Source organism: Rissa tridactyla, chromosome Z (assembly GCF_028500815.1).
Source record: "Rissa tridactyla isolate bRisTri1 chromosome Z, bRisTri1.patW.cur.20221130, whole genome shotgun sequence".
NCBI classification, from domain to species: domain Eukaryota; kingdom Metazoa; phylum Chordata; class Aves; order Charadriiformes; family Laridae; genus Rissa; species Rissa tridactyla.
The window spans coordinates 56,621,453-56,639,633 of NC_071497.1; the positions used below are offsets into that span (position 1 = coordinate 56,621,453).

The 18,181-nt window shown below is 39.7% G+C and overlaps 1 protein-coding gene and 1 long non-coding RNA gene across 28 annotated transcripts in view; one reads left to right on the forward strand and one right to left on the reverse strand.

Moving 5' to 3' along the window:
• Positions 1-14,501, reverse strand: part of JAK2 (Janus kinase 2) — a 100,397-nt gene extending 85,896 nt beyond the window's left edge. For 6 of the 9 annotated variants that reach the window (XM_054186376.1, XM_054186377.1, XM_054186366.1 and 3 more), the window contains exons 1-2: positions 14,347-14,501; positions 13,502-13,617 (exon numbers count right to left, since the gene is read on the reverse strand). The gene's annotated coding sequence lies outside the window, so the exon portion shown is untranslated. Of the gene's footprint in view, positions 1-11,634; positions 11,657-13,501; positions 13,618-13,729; positions 13,749-14,346 lie in introns of those variants that run through there. The other 3 variants (XM_054186371.1, XM_054186369.1, XM_054186370.1) reach the window with 3 other exon arrangements.
• Positions 14,502-14,652: 151 nt separating this feature from the next.
• Positions 14,653-18,181, forward strand: part of LOC128903125 (uncharacterized) — a 40,264-nt gene continuing 36,735 nt past the window's right edge. For 4 of the 19 annotated variants that reach the window (XR_008464013.1, XR_008464014.1, XR_008464016.1 and 1 more), the window contains exon 1: positions 14,654-17,644. This is a non-coding gene — a long non-coding RNA (uncharacterized LOC128903125). Of the gene's footprint in view, positions 17,645-18,181 lie in introns of all 19 variants that reach the window. The other 15 variants (XR_008464024.1, XR_008464007.1, XR_008464021.1 and 12 more) reach the window with 9 other exon arrangements.

Genomic DNA, 18,181 nt, shown 5'->3' on the forward strand with positions numbered 1-18,181 from the left:
CTCAGAGGAATTCATTCTGCCCCTTTGAGAGGTTTGGTTTTTTTTTTTCCTTTCTGTAGGCAACAAAAAAGCCACCGCTCCCTAGTATTTTGTTTCCTTATCACCGAAGAGCATACAAGTTGCTTTTAGAGTTGATAATCTGCAGTGTCTTCTTATGTAACGGCTGTCAAGTCAGTAACAGAAATAATACATTAAAAGTATCAATTATTGATCTGGCTATTTATGTGACCACTGAACTTTACAAGACAGGATTATCTGCAAACAGGCTGCACTCAGAGACTGAGTTCTAATGGGGAAACAACTTAACTTAGAAATTTGCATAAACCCTAGAAATATATATAGAAAATATATCTAGAAAAAAGGTTCTAGAAAACTCATTTTTATGCTATCATTAAGGGCTGTGTTGCCAAATTTTTCTTGTTCCTGTGCTGCAAATTACTTCATTTCTACCAAACCATGGTCAAGTTTAGATTCCAGTGTTGCTTTCATTAATTCCAGCACTATTAGTGAGCCAGAAGTCACATACGTTTTTTTTCATCTCCTACTTTTTGATTGAAAGAAACACACAATTGCAGATGTCAAATGATGTGTTACTGTTATTGAGCCTAGATATCACGCATTTGTTCCAAATAAACAGTCTAATCATCATAGTAGTCTTGACAGTAAACATGATGTTCTTTACTCAACCAGGATTTCCAGGTTACAAGGGCAAAACTGAAAAGACAAATTAACAAACTGACACTCCCACATACATTCTGTGTAATCCAAGGCTGACCTGCCATTTCTTTCATTACTTGTACACAACATTTAACACTAAGTACGGCTGTAATCATATAATGAGATTTGCTAAAGCCAGACTTTGTGTGAACTAGTCCAACAGTAGTATTTTGATGATCTACCGGACAAACACCAAGAATACTTTTCAAATGTTTTGAAACTAGCAGAAACAGTAACATTAGTAATAATATATTTGCAATGCTCTAATTGCATTTCGAAAGCATGTGAAATTTTCTAATCATGACCTAGATTAACTCCCATGTCCCAGAAAGCAGAAGCACGTTATGCTTTTAAATAGTGATAAATGTATATTTATGCATGCAATGATACTCTACTAAAGATTCCCTCTCATAAAAACCATCAGAACTGTGCAACATCTTACTGTGAACACTGCGTGTACAATTATATGAGTATAAAATTGTTTCAGTAATTTAAACAGTTACAGTTTTATGTAGCAACCACTACCCATTGTTAGTATCGTGATCTGATATTTTGATTATGTCATCAAAAGGACCTCACTCGTTAGACAGATAAAAGAAAAGGAAATAAAAGTATGTAGGAACAAACAGGAAAGGAAAGATCCCAAATCATGATTACAAAACTAATCCTGTACACCATCTGTGACAGTACAAGAGATGTGATAAAACAAAACTGCTACTTTATTCCCCCATATGGTCTAAATAACGGAAGGACCACAATCTGAAATACATATTTCTCCTCATTCCATCATTAAGAAACTAAAAAACTATTGGTGAAAAATAAATAAGGAATATGCGCATGCATACATGTTAGATACAGCATTTGCTGGGGAACTTACATTAGAGGTAATTTTAGTTCAAATTATGAATTCTTTAATGTTCACATATAGCCAGAGTGTGTGGCCCTCAACCATAGCGAACCAAAAGTGGGCAAGATACTCAAACACAGCACGAACTGCAGCCCCAAAAGCCTACCAGCATCAATTGTCTATACCAATGTCACAAAAGAAAATTTCCAAAGTCTTATCGCAAGAAAGGACTTGTCAACACACCAGCCTCACAGAAATCTGGAATTATACAGTACCTTCCAACAGCTATAACTGCTGAAATAATTAAACATGGATATTAACAGTTAAGGCAAAAAGATACATACAAGGACTTGAACTGTCTGCATTTTCAGTACAGAAACATTTCATCTACCCACACCTGCTTGCACCTTTCTACCCATCTGTCATCTGGGGTTTTTTTCCCCTCATTCATAATACATTTTGACTTCCTCTCATTATCCCTGTTTTTCAGACTGAACATCAGCTCTCGTCCAGTCTATTGCCAGGCCACCTGCCAGTCTCTTTTCCTTCCAGACAAATATCGATTCTTCTCATTCCCCACACTTCAAAATAAATTCTAATCACAATACCACACCCTTGCCCACTGAGGCTAACAGAACTGAGTCTTCTCACGATTTGTTTTTCACAAGCAATTTGTTTCTTCCACTAACAAATCAAAACTAATTTCCTCTTCAAAACCAGCAACAGTTCTCCTCTAATTGAAAAATCAATTTTCCAACCTCCGAGCCAATTTTAATATAGTTTAGCCCAGCTTGCAAAATATAACTATATTTGGCATATAGTTTCTTATCTTAATATTTCTTTCAGGTGACATGCTTTTTGGTTATTTTATTTTCTCACCATTTTCCCATCCAGACACACCCAAAACTCAACTAGCGAGTTTGCTCTAGCAAAACTGAGGGCCATGGATCCAAAAGATAAAAGGTTGTTTCACCTGTGTAAAATGAAAGACTAAATACTTGGCTGGATCTGGGCCCTGAAGCTTGGTTCCAAGTAGGTCAGACCTTGACTACTGTCAAGATCAGAAAACGATCTTAAAACCTACTTGACTCTGAGAATAACGGTACAGCTAATGGCTCTTTTATTTATGGGACTGAAGGAAGGAACATAAGAAACCAACAAAGCAACAATAGGAGAGATGTGGCTGAACATGACAAAAGTTCTGAAAAAGAAGAATAAGATGGTAAGAAGGTAAAGAAGGGAGATGCATCTGGAGGGATGAAGAGACAAATCTGTTTACATACTTGCTCCCTCCTTACTTTAAGCCATTTTAGTTCCAGAATCCTATTGAGTTCCTGCTTCTGCCTGTAAACGCACCTTCTTCTTCACTACTGCGAGGAAGGAAAGCAACAATATTTTTACTGTTGCGGGAAAAGAAGTAAATTCCTTTTCTTACAGCACAGGAAGCATAACCATTCGGAAGCAGTAAACATGTATTATGCTCTCCCCATGGTGTCTCCCCAAAGAGACTTTGACTGAGACTGCCTTTTTTTATTTGTAGGTTCAAAATAGTTATCTTGTGTGTGGTGCAATATAATTTATATTAGAAAGTCCACTTCTACAATTTTAAAAGACTTCTATTTTTTCGACCATCTGCTATGTAAGCTTACCAAATGAGTCTACAAGTCCATTTAACTCTGTTGCTTTATCTTGCATGTTTTTGCCAGGGAAGCTTTTATATTGTTCCCTTAGTCTCTTTTCCGCAAAGTCTTATCAGGGATGATGGTTTCCCTTCTTATTTCCCTGACAACAAAAGGATGTCCATCAGTTTTGTTTGCTTTGTTTCTTTCTCTAAAGGCTCAGTGAGTAACTGGAAATTATGTCAAGATAAGAAAGATACTGCACCAAACAACAGTAAGTATTTCAAATTCATTGTAATGGATTATAACAAATTAACTATTAGATGAGAATTTATATTTGCTTTAGAACCAGAAATAAGCAAAGACAGTTTCAAATAATAGCACTGTAGAGGTAACACATGCATGCTTACTCCTTCTGAACAGATATATTTCTCAAATAGAGGAAAAGAATTAAGACACAGATATTTTGCTTAACAATTTGGGACTTTTTAAAATTTCTGTTTGAACTGATCTTAAATAATCAAGAAAGTAGCCCAATATTTTAGCTCATCTTAATTTAATAATAGAGACAGCAACATGAAATTTAAAAAGCGATATAAACCAAAAAAGAAGTGGAAAAAAAAGGCAAGCATTCTAACATTACACACATAATTAGCTTCTCAAGTACAAGAGTAAATCTCAGTAATAAATAAAAGTATTTTAGGAATAAATAATAACACTAGTATAAGCTCTTACTAAAAAAATTTAGATATCATTAAATCATGCAAAAAATGGCATATTGATTCATCATACAGTTATGTTCTTCAAGGGAAGAAACTCACATTCCACAATTAACTTCATTAGTAAGCAAATAGGTTCCAAAGCAACTGTTAAGACAGGCACATATTAAAACTAACTTGGCTTGTGAACTTATACTCAAGAATCCAGCTTGAGAAAAGAACTATATCCCACTGGCGTACCCTTGTAACTAGCTCTAGAAGACATTCCAGCAAAACAGAATGCACTGGTCTCAACTGGTTGAGGTTTAATGACTTGACAAAAACAAAGGCCGTAATACTCCAAAAGTTCCATTCGGTTTAACAGTCCATGAATCTTAGAGAACCAAAGGGAACAGAAAAAAAAAAAACCAAAACACACCAAAACACCCAAATATAGATATCACATGCATATGAACTATGTATAACTAAGTACTCAGCAATCTGAAGGCAAGATAGATTCATTTATTCAAAAATAATTTAAAATAGCTTAACTTATAATTGAAATTGAAGAGAACATTTAATATAAATCACTCATTTTGCACATTTATTTTTTAAGCTGTTGTTCCGTACATTTAATCACTGAAGCAAATAGTTCTTTGTACTATTTTTTTTTTAATTAAACAAGACACATTATGTTGCATTTTTATGTAGAAGCAACAGAACTTAATGTGTTCTATCTAGACATTGAGTTTTAATTAATTAATTACATTATGCTTACAAGCATGTTGGCTTCAGTTTTCAAGACAGTAATTTTTAACTTATTTCTGGCACCCTGCATTTAGAAAATTGAAATGTAACAAAAACATACACAAAACCAAAGAAAAAAACCTAGACTTGATATTATTAAACACAACACTTCCAAAGAAATACTACATAACCAAATAAATTTATCAAAACACATTTTACATTTCAAACTGAGCAGTTCATTAAGGAAGAGAAGCATTATAATTACATTAACTGAACAGATTGCTTCTGGTCACCATGTCCTTCAAGGATTTAAAACTAATGTATCTCATCATCTTATGGTTATTTTTATACATCAGCTGGGAGAGGGAAATGTTCCCAGTTTGGTTGTTGGAAAGTCTCTGACCGCCTACTGTCCTGGCTTTTCTTTAGAACTTTGCCAATATTCAGATCCTACTTGAATTTAAAATTCTGTGTCCAGGCCCTATCCCATCCCCCGAATACAGAAAAAACACTGTCAAACAAGAACAAGTTCACAGCAGAGGCCACCCACATAGTTGGGGACCATAGCACAGACCCTGTGAGGACAGACTGGGGAGAGTGGCCTGTTCCACCTGGAGAAGACTTTGGGGGAACCTAACAGCAGCCCTCAGTACCAACAAGCAGGTTATTCAGATGATGGAGCCAGGCTCTTTACAGGACAAGACACAACAGGCATAAGCTGAAACACAAGAGTTTCCAAGAGGACACAAGGAGAAAGTTTGTCATTCTGCAGACAGCCCAGCAGTGGACGTGGTGTCTCTGCCCTCGGAGGTTTTCATGACCTGACTGAATACAGCTTCGATACCCCTTCTGACCTCATTACTGACTCTGGTTTTGGCAGGAGTTTGGAGCAGAAAGCTACTGAGGTCGCCTCCACACTGAATTATTCTGTGATGCTATGAATACAGTACCATTATGTAATCAAAAGTTACATTATTTGACTAAGTATAGGCCTTAGCAGAATTGTGGTAACAACCTCCAAATGGTTTTCTTTAAAACAAACAGTAATTTAAATAAATCCTTTTCATCTATGTTAACTGCCTGTCTACCCAAGGTCAGGGATGATATGCTCTTCTTTTCCTTCCACATGTCCCCTTGATGCAGGAAGAGACCACCACTTTTCCTGGCTCTATGCATATTTAACCTATCCTTTTAGCAGTAAAGATAAAGGGCACTAGAGGTCACTTCCCCTTAGGCATTCTCAGTCAGAAATACTTCAGCTACGTTGTGGCTAGTCAAAACAATACTGGGTTTCTTAGCCAAGATACACTTCAGTTGTGGGAGAAGGAGAAAAGTAGTTTGACACATTAACACAGAGCACTGAGTGCCCTACATGCTGGTTAAAAGTAAAGCTTTTCTGTATTTCCAGAAATGGCTACAAGCAATCTAAACATAAAGTTGCTCAAAGATATTTCACAGAAGTTGGTAGAGCAGTCCACAAGGCTACTGCAGGAATAAGAAACTAGACAGAATGCCTTCTAGCATACTACAGCATGTGGTTAACCTTGCTGCAATATCAGGTAATGACAAACTTCAAATCTCCTCCTAAAAAGTCTCACTGTAAGAAATGTTACTTCACTGCCTTGCACAGTCTTCTAATCACAGCATATCTTAAATGACAAAAAGAGACATCATGTGTTATCAACTTACTCAAAAAATTTTAACTCAGGTTCAAGAGTTCCAAAAACTTGTGTCAAAACTCACAGAACTAAGATAAAATTTACAAATATTACAATATTTTTCACGAAACAAAGCAAAAACATTTTAACATTCTAAAGTTATTTTAAAACTCAGTTCTGTGAGTTCACAGGCAAAAATATTGATAAGCTATCAGCCTGAGCAAGTGGCAGAACTCTTAGAAAACAGACTTGGAAAAGTACCAAGGCCCAAGAAAATTATGGTATGGCTTAAGTCTGCTGCATTCTAAAGATATCCTTCTAAACACTGTTAATATACCTGAAACAGCTTGGCTAGCAAAAGCAACATGAAATGTTCAGTATCCTGTACAATTTACGCTGCTGTGGCTTCCAGCTGATGAAGTATGACCTGGTTCAGGTACCTCCATATGTGTTACAACCACACATGCAACTATATTACAGACATAGCTTCAAATTGATTTGGGTCTGACTTACACTGGTATAATCTCATTAACCTCAACCAAATAAACCTCCTGCTTTATTTATTCTCCACTTTGACCTCAGTCTATTTCATCACACTGCTTTCAGGTCGGCCAATGCATAACAATGAAAAGTGAAGATTCCAGCTCACTTTTCACACCCACCTTGCACAGGGCCCATAAGTCCTGTTACCAGTTTTGCATTCTCGTTATCACAAACTTAAGTCTAACATGCTTCTCCCCAACTTCCACAAGCACTCTTCCAAAATACTCTAGAATTCAGTGCAACTCCATCATCCTTTCAATGCCCCAAACGTCATTTTAATGTGAGATGCTCCAGTTTTAGGGATCAAAAGACTTTTAGGAATAGAACGTCCTAATGTTAGCAAGCTACCTTGAGAACACCTTTAAGTGAAGCTAGGTTAAGATAAAAGCAACGAGAAGTATTTATTCACGAAACCCCTGACAGACAGCATAGTTACAAAGGTTTATGAAGACCCAGGTATACAGCAATTAAAAGATAACCATGCATCTATTTACACAGTTGTTAGAATAGTTCCAAAGTCTCAACCTTTTGGGAGCCAGCTGTTGGATTGACACATGCTTTATTGCCCAGAGCTGAGGATCTGGGTCTTGTGCAATCCCATGTCCTCAGATTCCACTGGGAACCCAAAATTTCTTTTGTAGCTCAGTCCATCTTTGGGGTTATCCAGGATGTGGTTACACAACATTTTCTCTGGCGCTGCAAGCCAGCTTAAGAAGTTATCCTGTCCATTCCCCTTCCCTCATGCCACTTGTTCCAAAAGAGAAAAAAAAAATAAAAATAACTTAGGTCACAGTTGTCATACAGTTTACAGCACAGCCCTACAAAGAGCTGTTGTGTTTACAAAACCGAGGGAGCAGCAAATTCCAGTGCTTGGAGAGGCTGAGAAAAGAAACATCTTGTGTGCCAGAGACAGTTTAAGAGGACACTTAACACACGTCATGAAACTACCACCTCTACCTCACCCTCAGATCTCTGGGACTTCATGGCTTACATTTCCTGGCAGAAAGGACAAAACTCTCTGCTTGGATTCCCACCCAAGGAACTCTCCTGTCTCTTGGCCATCAGTTGCTAAGTAGGTAGAGTTTGCTTTCTACTGCTCCAAGGAGCAAAACCTCAAGGTATCAAAATATAAAAAACCCAAGTGAGTGTCACTGTGCCACTCAGTGCAGAAATCCGAAAACTATGTATAGCAGATAATTTGTCAATATAATAAAAGTAAATCTGTTGCTTAAAAACTGCATATCAACACTGATCTTAATACATAGAAGTGGGCATTCAAATCTCGCACAACTAATCTGAGACTCTCAAGAATACAGTCTTGTAGAAATGGCTTAAATCTGATTTTACAAGACTATGAAAACTGAAGACATTTCTCTGCACATGTTATTATATGACTACAATATACTTCATATTAAAATAAAATTTACAGTGGTTCAAAAAAAGAATCCAAAGAGAGAACCTGTACTGCCAATGCTGCAAAGTATAGCAGAACAGCATCAGGAATAAGATCAGAAATGCCAGTTATAATTTCTAAAATCAGTTTGTATGAGGAGCAGTTCTCTCCAAGTGAGCTACATTTACTATTGAGAGAAAATATCTTTAGTAGTTTGATGATAAAGTTGAAAAACATGCAAGCTTTCAGGTTCACCAATCCTCTTGGCAGTCTGTATGCAACCTATGAAACGGAAATAATTCAGCTTTGTGTCCAATTTTGACTCCTTCTACTACAAGGGATGGGTTTTAAAGGTTTCACTTAATTCAACTCCTTTTAATCCTTCCATTTTCTGAGGATAACATTTTGCCTTCTTTATCTTCATTGACTACAGGACTGGAGTAGGAACACCTTTGATCCTACTTGTCCCTGAGGGGATGCTCCCTCATATGGACCAGTTGCTGTTTGGCCCCGACTCTTGCTTTCTGAGCACACAGGAGTACTCCTTCATATAGACAGGATGCCACAAACACATAAGCGGCTTTCCCTCCTGCATTTTGGCAAGCTTTTGCTCCTTTGCTTCAGAGAGAAGTATATAAGAGATGGGGATTGCTGTCCCTTGCAACTGTACTATACAACTTATGGACAAACATAATACAGTATTACTACATTTTGCAGAACCAGCACCAAACATTAAAGAATGTCAGAATTCCACAAAACTGGGAAATCCTACAAAACAGAAGATTTTTGCTGGCTTATACTGACCACTGTAGCATACAGTACATAAACTATACCCCACATAACAGACTTTATATTTTTTCTGAACATCATCCTCCAACGTGAAACCTCACTTGAAAGATGTATTTGTAAGAGGCTTTTGTCTTTACAACCTCAGAGCCTCCTATGTTATTTGACTATCTTAATAGGTTTCCAAAGCACCTTTTAACTCACAAAAACTCCTCTTTTATTAGGAATTAATGGTTGTTTTCCAATAGCCTAGGTCCTCAAATGCTTTTACATTAGTCTTGTAGCGAAGTTTTACCTAATATATTCAGTAAAACTCAGACACCACCTGTGGCCCTACCTCTATAACTGAACCCATGCAAGCAATCCCATAATTTTATGTTGAAGTTAACAGGGCTCCCAATCTAAATGCACTTGAACAACTGAGGCCTCTAAAAATTGTTTGAGAAATACAGGTACCAATTTTACTGTGTGTTTATATGCAGCAAGATTAGACATTTAAAAGTCAAAGTTTTTCTTACTTTCAAAATATCTCCCATTGCTGGAAACCCAGGCACAATACATAGAAGAACGATGAACGTTTTACTTGTAACTGCAAAATGTTAGTAGTCAACCAAGACTAATGGAGAACAAGGAGGGAAAAATATTGATTTAAAGCACACTAGACATGTTCTTAGATATCCATTTTATATATGCAAAGTCTCAATACTAGACTAAGAAATGTTAACACTATTCCTCTAAAACACTAAAAAGTATCAGTCACAGTTCTTTTCCCCACATACTCTGTTTTTGGGAAAAATGATTACTTAGTTTGTGCAAAAAAGTCTCACAAATAGATTTTGACTGATTTGATAATTATTCTTACTAAAGGCTACAAAAAAGAAATCATTAAGACCAATAAATTCACATAAACTTTTTTAATTCTTAATTATACATGCAAATAACTTTAATCACAACACTTTGAACATATATAATATATTAATTTATTTAAAACATTTGTAAAAGACTTTCTTAAACCCTGAAATCTACTGCAACTGCTCAAGCACATAAGCAAAATGATAAAGGGGGTGACAGCAAAGAGAGCTCCACTAGGCTGTCAATAAAAAAATTTACATCGTGAACATTACACAGTTGAAGAACTGAGGTAAGTATGTGAAAAGTTTCTACACGGGGATGCACGCAGAGCAAGGAATACCACACTATACGTATTTATGCAAGCATATAAGCACTTTCAAAGTCATAGCCTAAGTAATCAATCTTCAGTTTACTAAGTCCATAAAGTGTTCCAGCTTTATTTCCTAGGCCTGGCATTGAATATACTTGTCAGCTTTCTACTAAGTATTAAACACCAACCTAAAAACAACTTCAGTGATAACCGGTTAACATGAGACTTGAGCAGAATCAAAACTGAGAGCTAGCCAAGCGAAAAAACAGGAGACAGATAAGATCTGATATCAACCAATACAAAATAATAAACTCCTGAAAGAATAAGTTGCAGCTATTCCCACATGGCGTTGAATTTTAAGCCAAATGTAAGAAGATAAACAAAATAACCATGCACAGGATGTGCAGCTCAACAGAATCTCTGCTTAATACAGGCACTAGCAAGACAAGAAACAAAGTGTTCCAATGAACAAAGAATGGGATCGAAAACATTCTTATTTCACCTGGAATACTGTCTTTTGTGACATCACAAAAACAACAGAAAACCAGAATCAACTCATAGATTTATCTGAGCTACGGACAAATAGTAAAGATACTAGGAAAAAAGACCAGCAAACCAACAAAACAGAAGAGAGTCCAGAAGAAGGGACAGAGGTACAGAAAATCAAAACATCAAGAGCTAATGCCTCCCTTCCTAGTACAAGGAAATGTTCAACCACGATTAAAAAAAGCAACCTACTAACAACAAAAAGAACTGTGTAACACTACTGTGGAAATCACTGTTAAAGACAGATGCAGACACAACTCACAAAGCTTGTATTGACTTTAAATCAGCAGTTGGCTGCAGCACATTGGATTTTTTTTTTCCTACAAGTCAGATTTAAATATTCATGTTTGACTGTGTGATACAGTGACTGCTTAACCAAAATTAGATGGACAGTTATCTTCCAGGCAAGTCATTCTACTTGTCTACTCAAGAAGTATTTATATTTTCCTCCACAGAAAAATAACTTTCTAGTACCTGTCAATGGGACAGAACACAAGCTAGGATTACTTTTAAAGATCAAATCAGCTGCACCTCAATACCCACAATAACACAAGGGTATTATATCACTGTCCATGTGAATCAGATCTCCCTGCACTCAGTATTGCATAACTCAGGGAGCTTAACATTGGAGTAAGGCATCACTTTTTTTCTTCCAGCATCTCACAGGTTGCAACTTACAGCAACGAGATACCTTACGCTTGTACTTTGTAATTCTCACTGTATCACAAGGCACAAAACCAATTTAAGTGAGAGATATAACACACTCTCTAAATCAACACAGCATGCAACAAAAAGCACCTATTTGTATGTAGCAAATAAAACTGACTACAGTTCTTCCAGCAGAACTGCTATAAACAAACTTCATTGTATATACACGTTTTTGTTTTGTTTTTCATGCCTCCATAGAGACAGATGTACCTTACGGAATAATCTGCAAAATTTCATATCCAGAAACTCAAGAAAGCTCCTCATTTACCTTCTGATAAAGCAATCACATCTGAAACAAATTAGAAAAATACAAATGCAAGCATGAGCTCAAATGTTGACTCAGATCTTGCTAGTCTTACTCATATTAGTCATCTTACTGGGCTCATGCTGAGAACCCTGTGGGTGGACACATGAATTCAAATGGCACCCACTGAAATCAGTGCACAGTCAGGGTCAGAGGCTTTGAAACAACAGCTCTGTTAAGTTAAATGGAAAAAATATAACTGTGTATTGCCTAATAACAGTGTTGATAATTGCATACAAGCCTAGGTAAAAAGAAGGTGGGGTGTTATAACAGAAATGCTAGCCTATAATAGCATAGTACCACTAGGATAGAATAATTTTGGTTGAAAGGCACCTCAGGAGGTCATCTAGTTCAACCTCCTACTCAAAGCTCCAGCTTTTTTATAAAAAAAAAGCCACAGGGTTTTGGTTGCCTTCTTCCGTATCAGTTATTTTTTTCAAAACACCATTAAAACAAATACTTAATAAAGTATTGCATGATTAATTATGTTAATCTGATTTTTCATTGAAGTTTTGTAACTTCTGATAGCAGTTATCTTTTATCCATAACGAACACCATTTAATTCATGTATCTGTTTAATATCACTGTGTTTCTGAATCCTGTTTATTTCCCTCTTCAGGGCCTTTCAGCTGAAATGCTAGATTATTTCCTGTAGCTGCAAACATCATCATTTAGCTTTTTGTTTACATAAGGTCATACTATAAAAATGCCCCAGAGCTGAGATAAAGAGACCAATGGCAAAAACAGCAACGCTGTTCAGTAACAGGTTTTCTTACAACTTCAGCAAGAAGATGCCATTGCTAGTACAAGATGGCAGTGACATTCACTTTAGTAGTATTCTCTGGTCGTGCATAACATTAACTTCACATAGTTTGAAAATGGCTATTCTACAGAGATTTCAGCTTTGATTTTTATTAGCCCAGGCACCACTCTCACCAGCTACACGTGAGAACCAGCAGCAGTCTCCTTTCATTTTCCATTCTGTAGTTCCAGTCAGTCCGATTTAATTAACAAGAATGTCAAACCATTTTCTGCATTCTGTAAACTTCTTGCTCATTAAAACTTCCCTTTCCAGCAGCAAACACTACTTCCCTATGTTGCTATTGTTGGCATATACAAAAATGAAAAACTCTGTAAATAGCTCTGATTTATCACTCCTCTGGCAAGTGCACCACTGCTTAAACCCCCTATCATTTCACACTGTAATACTGAAGTTGTTTCCTACAAAATTCTCCATTTACACTACTGAAGTCACTTGGAACTCATCCTTATCAAGCAGAAGACAGCGATGGCTCCTGTGTTCCTACTGAATCCCCAAATTACGGTCACCAACTCTAAGCAGGGATAATAAACCGGCATGCCCAAGGAACATCACTACATTACTCCCATATCAGTTACTAGGAAAACTGGACAGGGGGGAAGAAAAAAAGGTTAATCCATATAACTGATCCAAATAATCCTTAACAGTGCACAATCTCCTGTCAATATTGATTTTCCATAAAATACAAACTTTAGAAATATTTCTTTCTCACTTAAACTACATATATATTAAATTTAACTAACAATAGAACCAATGGGGAAGTAGATGATAAATTGGAAAGCTGTACAGGACTAAGATGTCAGAAACACTGACTATTAAGCAACTAATCTCAAATTTAAAGTCACATTTGGAATTATGAGTAGCCACCAGGGTTTTCCCAATTATGTTTCCCTCTGCCCACACACCAAAAGGAATAATTTACAAATAGCCAAAGCACAGTGTTATTTTCTCACCTGTCACAGGCTGCAGAGGTGAGAAGGGGAAATTTGAAGACAGAGCCAATCAGGTTCTAATTAGACCTCAGTTGCACAAAAAAAAAAAAATCTGAAGTTTTATCCACAATTCTTTTCTGAAAAAAAGAATAAAAAAATCTTTTGTGAAAATAAATGAAATTCATGAACTCATAACCCACATCTAAGGGAACATTTCCCCACCCAGAAGCAAATTCAATACAGACATACAGAGAAAAACCACAGATGCTTCTGTGACTGTTTGCCCTCCTTCTGCCGTGAAAGCATTTTTTTTATTATTATTTTTTAGCGGCACAAGTATTCTCGAGGAAGTTCTCCCGCACAACACACCGCCTCCGCCGAGGCGCGGCGGCCAGCGGAGGGACGGCGGCTCCCCGGTCCCCCCGCACCGGCCCGGCGGGACCCACCACCGGACGGGCCCCCGGAGGGGGCGCACCCCGGTGACCCGTACACACACCGCCGGCCGCGAAGGGCCTTCCCCGCCGACCGGCAGCCCTCCTGCCCCTCTCCCTCCCCAGGTACGGCCTACCCAGGGGCCGCCGTCCCGCCGATAGCCGCGTTGCCTAGCGCCGGCCCCGCCGCGCACCCCCGCCCTCCCCTCACACCCCGCGGAGGTCCCGGGGCTCGGGGGGGCGCAGCAGCCAACAGGCGGCTCTCGGGCCGCCCCGTAGAGCTCCCCCGCCGGCGAGACGGGACGGCGGGATACGCCGAGGTGTAACCACCACTCCCTCACCCCACACCCCACCCCACCCCACCTCACCCCACCCCACCCCACCCCACCCCACCCCACCGGGCACCGGCCGGCGGGCGGCGCTGGCCCCACTCACCCCGGCGGCGGCTGGGCAGGCCGGGGCGGGCAGGCAAATCCCCTCGGCGCCCGCTCCCTCTCCCCATGCAGGTCGCCGGGGGAGGCGGCGGCGGCAGCGGCTTTCCGAGCCGCGCTGTGCCCCGCTGCCTGCGCGCGGCCGCCCCGCCCTCCCGCGCGGGGGCGCGGCCGTTACGGGGCCGGGGGGGGGAGGGGGGAAACGGCGAGGGCGGGGCGGGCGGAGCAGCCGTCCTTCTCGCTGGGCGGGGCGCGCGGGCTGCCGCTGTCTGCGTCATCACGCAGCTGCTAGGCGACGCGCGGGGCGGGGCGCGGCGGAGCGCGGCAACAGACGCGCCCACCCCCACCCCCACCTCCCCCTGATCCCCTCAGGGAGAAGCGCTGCCGTCCCCAGTCCCTCATCCACCTCCGCAGCCGGATGTCGCTCGCCCCAGGGGGACCCTCCCAGGGGCCGGTGATCGGCCCGGCGGGCTGCCCGCAGCGCAAGCAGGGAACCGCTGGGCCACGGCGGCGGCAGGCTCCCCGTGCGGCGCCGGGAGGGCAGGAGGGGTGCGGGGCTGCGGGAAGGGGAACTGCTCCTGGGCGAGCGGTTGCTGCTGTCTGCCCACTCCCCGCCTCCCCCGGTCCCTGTGGAACAAGGGCTGCTTGTCTCGCCCGAGTTCCCGTCCGCCCTCGCCAGTGGGAGCCGCTGTGAGGTAAAAACTGACCTGAAGTGAGGCAAAGGGCCTGGGACCGGCTAGCAGGAGTTTGAGGGACGGATCTTGCCGCCTTCGTCCGTGGTAAACAAAAGTAGTGCATCTTCGCTGTGGCCCTGCTTCACAGTAGTCTGTGTATTAGCTGGGCTAAAGGAAAAACGCAAGTTTCTGTGGTTTGGTTTTTTTCCTGCAATGCGTGTGTGTGCTAGTTCTGTCCTAGCTCCCAGGATTTATTGCACAATTCCAGCCTTGCAAAGGTACGCTTTTCTGTAACTTCTCCTGTGATGCATTTGTTCCTTATTTTCTTGTCTATGCCAAGTAAGCATGCTTCATCTGAAAGCTCTGGAACTAGGCTGGCTGTTACAGACAAGCAAAAGGAGAAAGAGCTTGACTGCTGACCTGAAGAGGAGGCAGGTTAGCGAAAGAACACCAGCGTTAGAGGATTTGATCTGCAAATAGGTACTGTGAAGTCTTTATCCAGGAGACGAAGGAAGAACAGAAGTTGGGACAGGGAAGAACTAAAAAGCCATGTAAAAGTTTGATAGATGATGAGTCTCAAAACTACCAACAGACTCATGCTTGTAACTTTTGGTGATTTCAAAGCAAGCAGTTAACTGTCAGCTAACAATCTGGTAGTGTGAAATAAAAGTATCATTCTTTAAGGACAAGCTTATTACTGTCATTTCTACAGGCTTATGTGTGTTTTTTTACTGTTTTTGCAAACAAGAAGAATATGCCTGTGTCATATAATGTCAAATTACAGAAAACAAAATCTAGGCCAGTTCAGAACTAGAATTTAACTTGGTGTATATATCACTTTCCATATTTGGTTTCCTTAAACATGCTGTTTAAAATACCTGGTGATTCTGAATTAAAGTCAATTACAGCATGTTTTCTTCTAGTATAGTCCCCAATCTCACTGTAAGTTTCTGTGCTATTACATCCTCTAATAATTTGCTTTTCATTTTTAATGTCTCTCCAGGCTCCAATGTGGAAAACTCACACAAGCATGTACTGCAGCGACATAGAAAACTTCTTGCAAACAGGGAAAGGAAACAATATGCAAGATAAAAATGTTCTGATGCCTCCCAAATATAATCAGCCAATATACCACCGGTATCCAGACCACTTGAAAGGCTAGGAGAGTAGCGTACTATGTTGGTTGTGCTCACTGCATATGTAAGACTCGTCAAGATCTCTGTGGACAGAACCCTGCAAATGCAAATAATTTTACTGAAATGGGTGAGAAATCCTTATATGATTAAGGTTCAACATTTTGTCAGGGTCAGCTTTAGTTGGACCTGCAAAACGTGCCAAAATCTTGACTGATAAAGCACACCATCAGTTGACGAGATTGTGAAAGTCCTGTCTACGTTAGGACTCCAAACATTACAGCTTATCTAATGATAGCGGGCATTTTTACTTCTATTTGTCTTCTGTTATAATTAGTTTAAACACATTTTAGCATAGTATAGCAAGAAACATTATTGTCCTGTGAATTATCCTTTTTCACTAGTCTGTTCAGGGTTGTTCATTACTTTCAACAGTGTTTGTGCTACTCTGTTAATTTTTAACAAGCCCTTTAAAAGGCGTCTGCACCCAAAACCTGTCAGCATCTCAGATTTGCATCTTCTTACCATGTAAAAACTCCCCTTTGGTTTTTCTTTGCTAAATGAGAATACACAGTCTCCATACATTTGCATGTACAAGTGTCAGCCTGTGACATGGGGGAACTGAAAAGTACTGAATTATCACTTATCTACATCCTGTTTACACATTTCATTTCATGTGTTCACACCATGGCAAACACAAATATGTGTGGAGTGTAGTAACACAGGCATAACCACAGAACCCTAAATTCTGTGTAAAACACTAAACTTAGTAAACATACCCCCAAATAATGGGTAATAATACCAGTAATTATACACAAAATGTGATTTTTACAACTGTTGTAGCAACTTCAGAGTGAGTTTGCTTTTCAAAGCGAGATTCAAAACTTGCCATCTGTGCAAAAGGCTTAGTTTTACTTTCTTGATTACTTCTGTGTTCTAAATTCTGAGACCAGCATACAGACCAGGAAATAGATTTTGTTTCATTTTCATATTCAAAGAACTAAAACTGATAGAAGCAGTTTTGTTGTAGTTACTTCAAAAATTCTTATAGTTGGATTTAGATTTATCATTTTCAGATGAAATTAAAATCCAAGCACGTTCTGTATTGAGGGTGGGGGGATTATTTGCAAAGCCTTCACAAAGTGGAACAAGACTAAGGAAGTTACTTATTTGTTTAAGTCAAATCTATGAAGTCAGACTGCACGTATTTCACTTTTCCTTCTGCTTTTGGAGTAGGATGTAAAATTCTTACTCTTTAAAGATAAGTATATATGTTGTAATAGTTTTTTTCCTCTTTGTGTAGGCCCAGCCTTCGAGAAAAACGTATTTTGGTTAAAAAAAGGTGCTTTTTCTTTAAATATATGGCACAAAGAACGCTCTTGAAAGAAACTTTTTCATTATTTGTAATCATTCTCTGAAGCCTGTTTCCTTGGGTGATGTGACTGAATACCTCCTTCCTGGAGGAGAAAAGAGGAACAAGCACCTGCAAATACAGGTTTGCATATGATTCAGCTCCCGAAAGGACACACTTCTAATTTACCCACTTTGAGGAAAAAAAAAAAAATAGGGAGGAGAGCCACCTCTTGGCTTTGAGGGTTCCAACGGCAAGTATAAGTTCGTTCCCTTCTAGACATTCACTTGATAACCATTCCTCTGAGAGACAGTAGAGAGCACCTAAAAAACCACCATGATGCATTTCTGCAAAGACATGTACCATATACCCATATAGGTATATATAGGTACCTGGGAGCGTATACCTAAGGATGAAAAATGTTCCTCCCCAGACACTAAATTCTGCCCTGAACACTGCTCCTGGTGGAGATGCACTTCTTTGACCCCACTTTGTCTAACAGCCCCGCCGTGTTCTTGATCAGGCTGCATCATACAGCAATCCCAGAGCGAAAATTTGAAAAAAACCCCAAAGCAACACAGAAAAAAACCCCACCAGAACAGGCACCAGTTCAATTGCTGAGCAACTGGAAAGCACTCAGACACTACAATGACTAATGCAGTACAAGGTCTTCTATAAAAC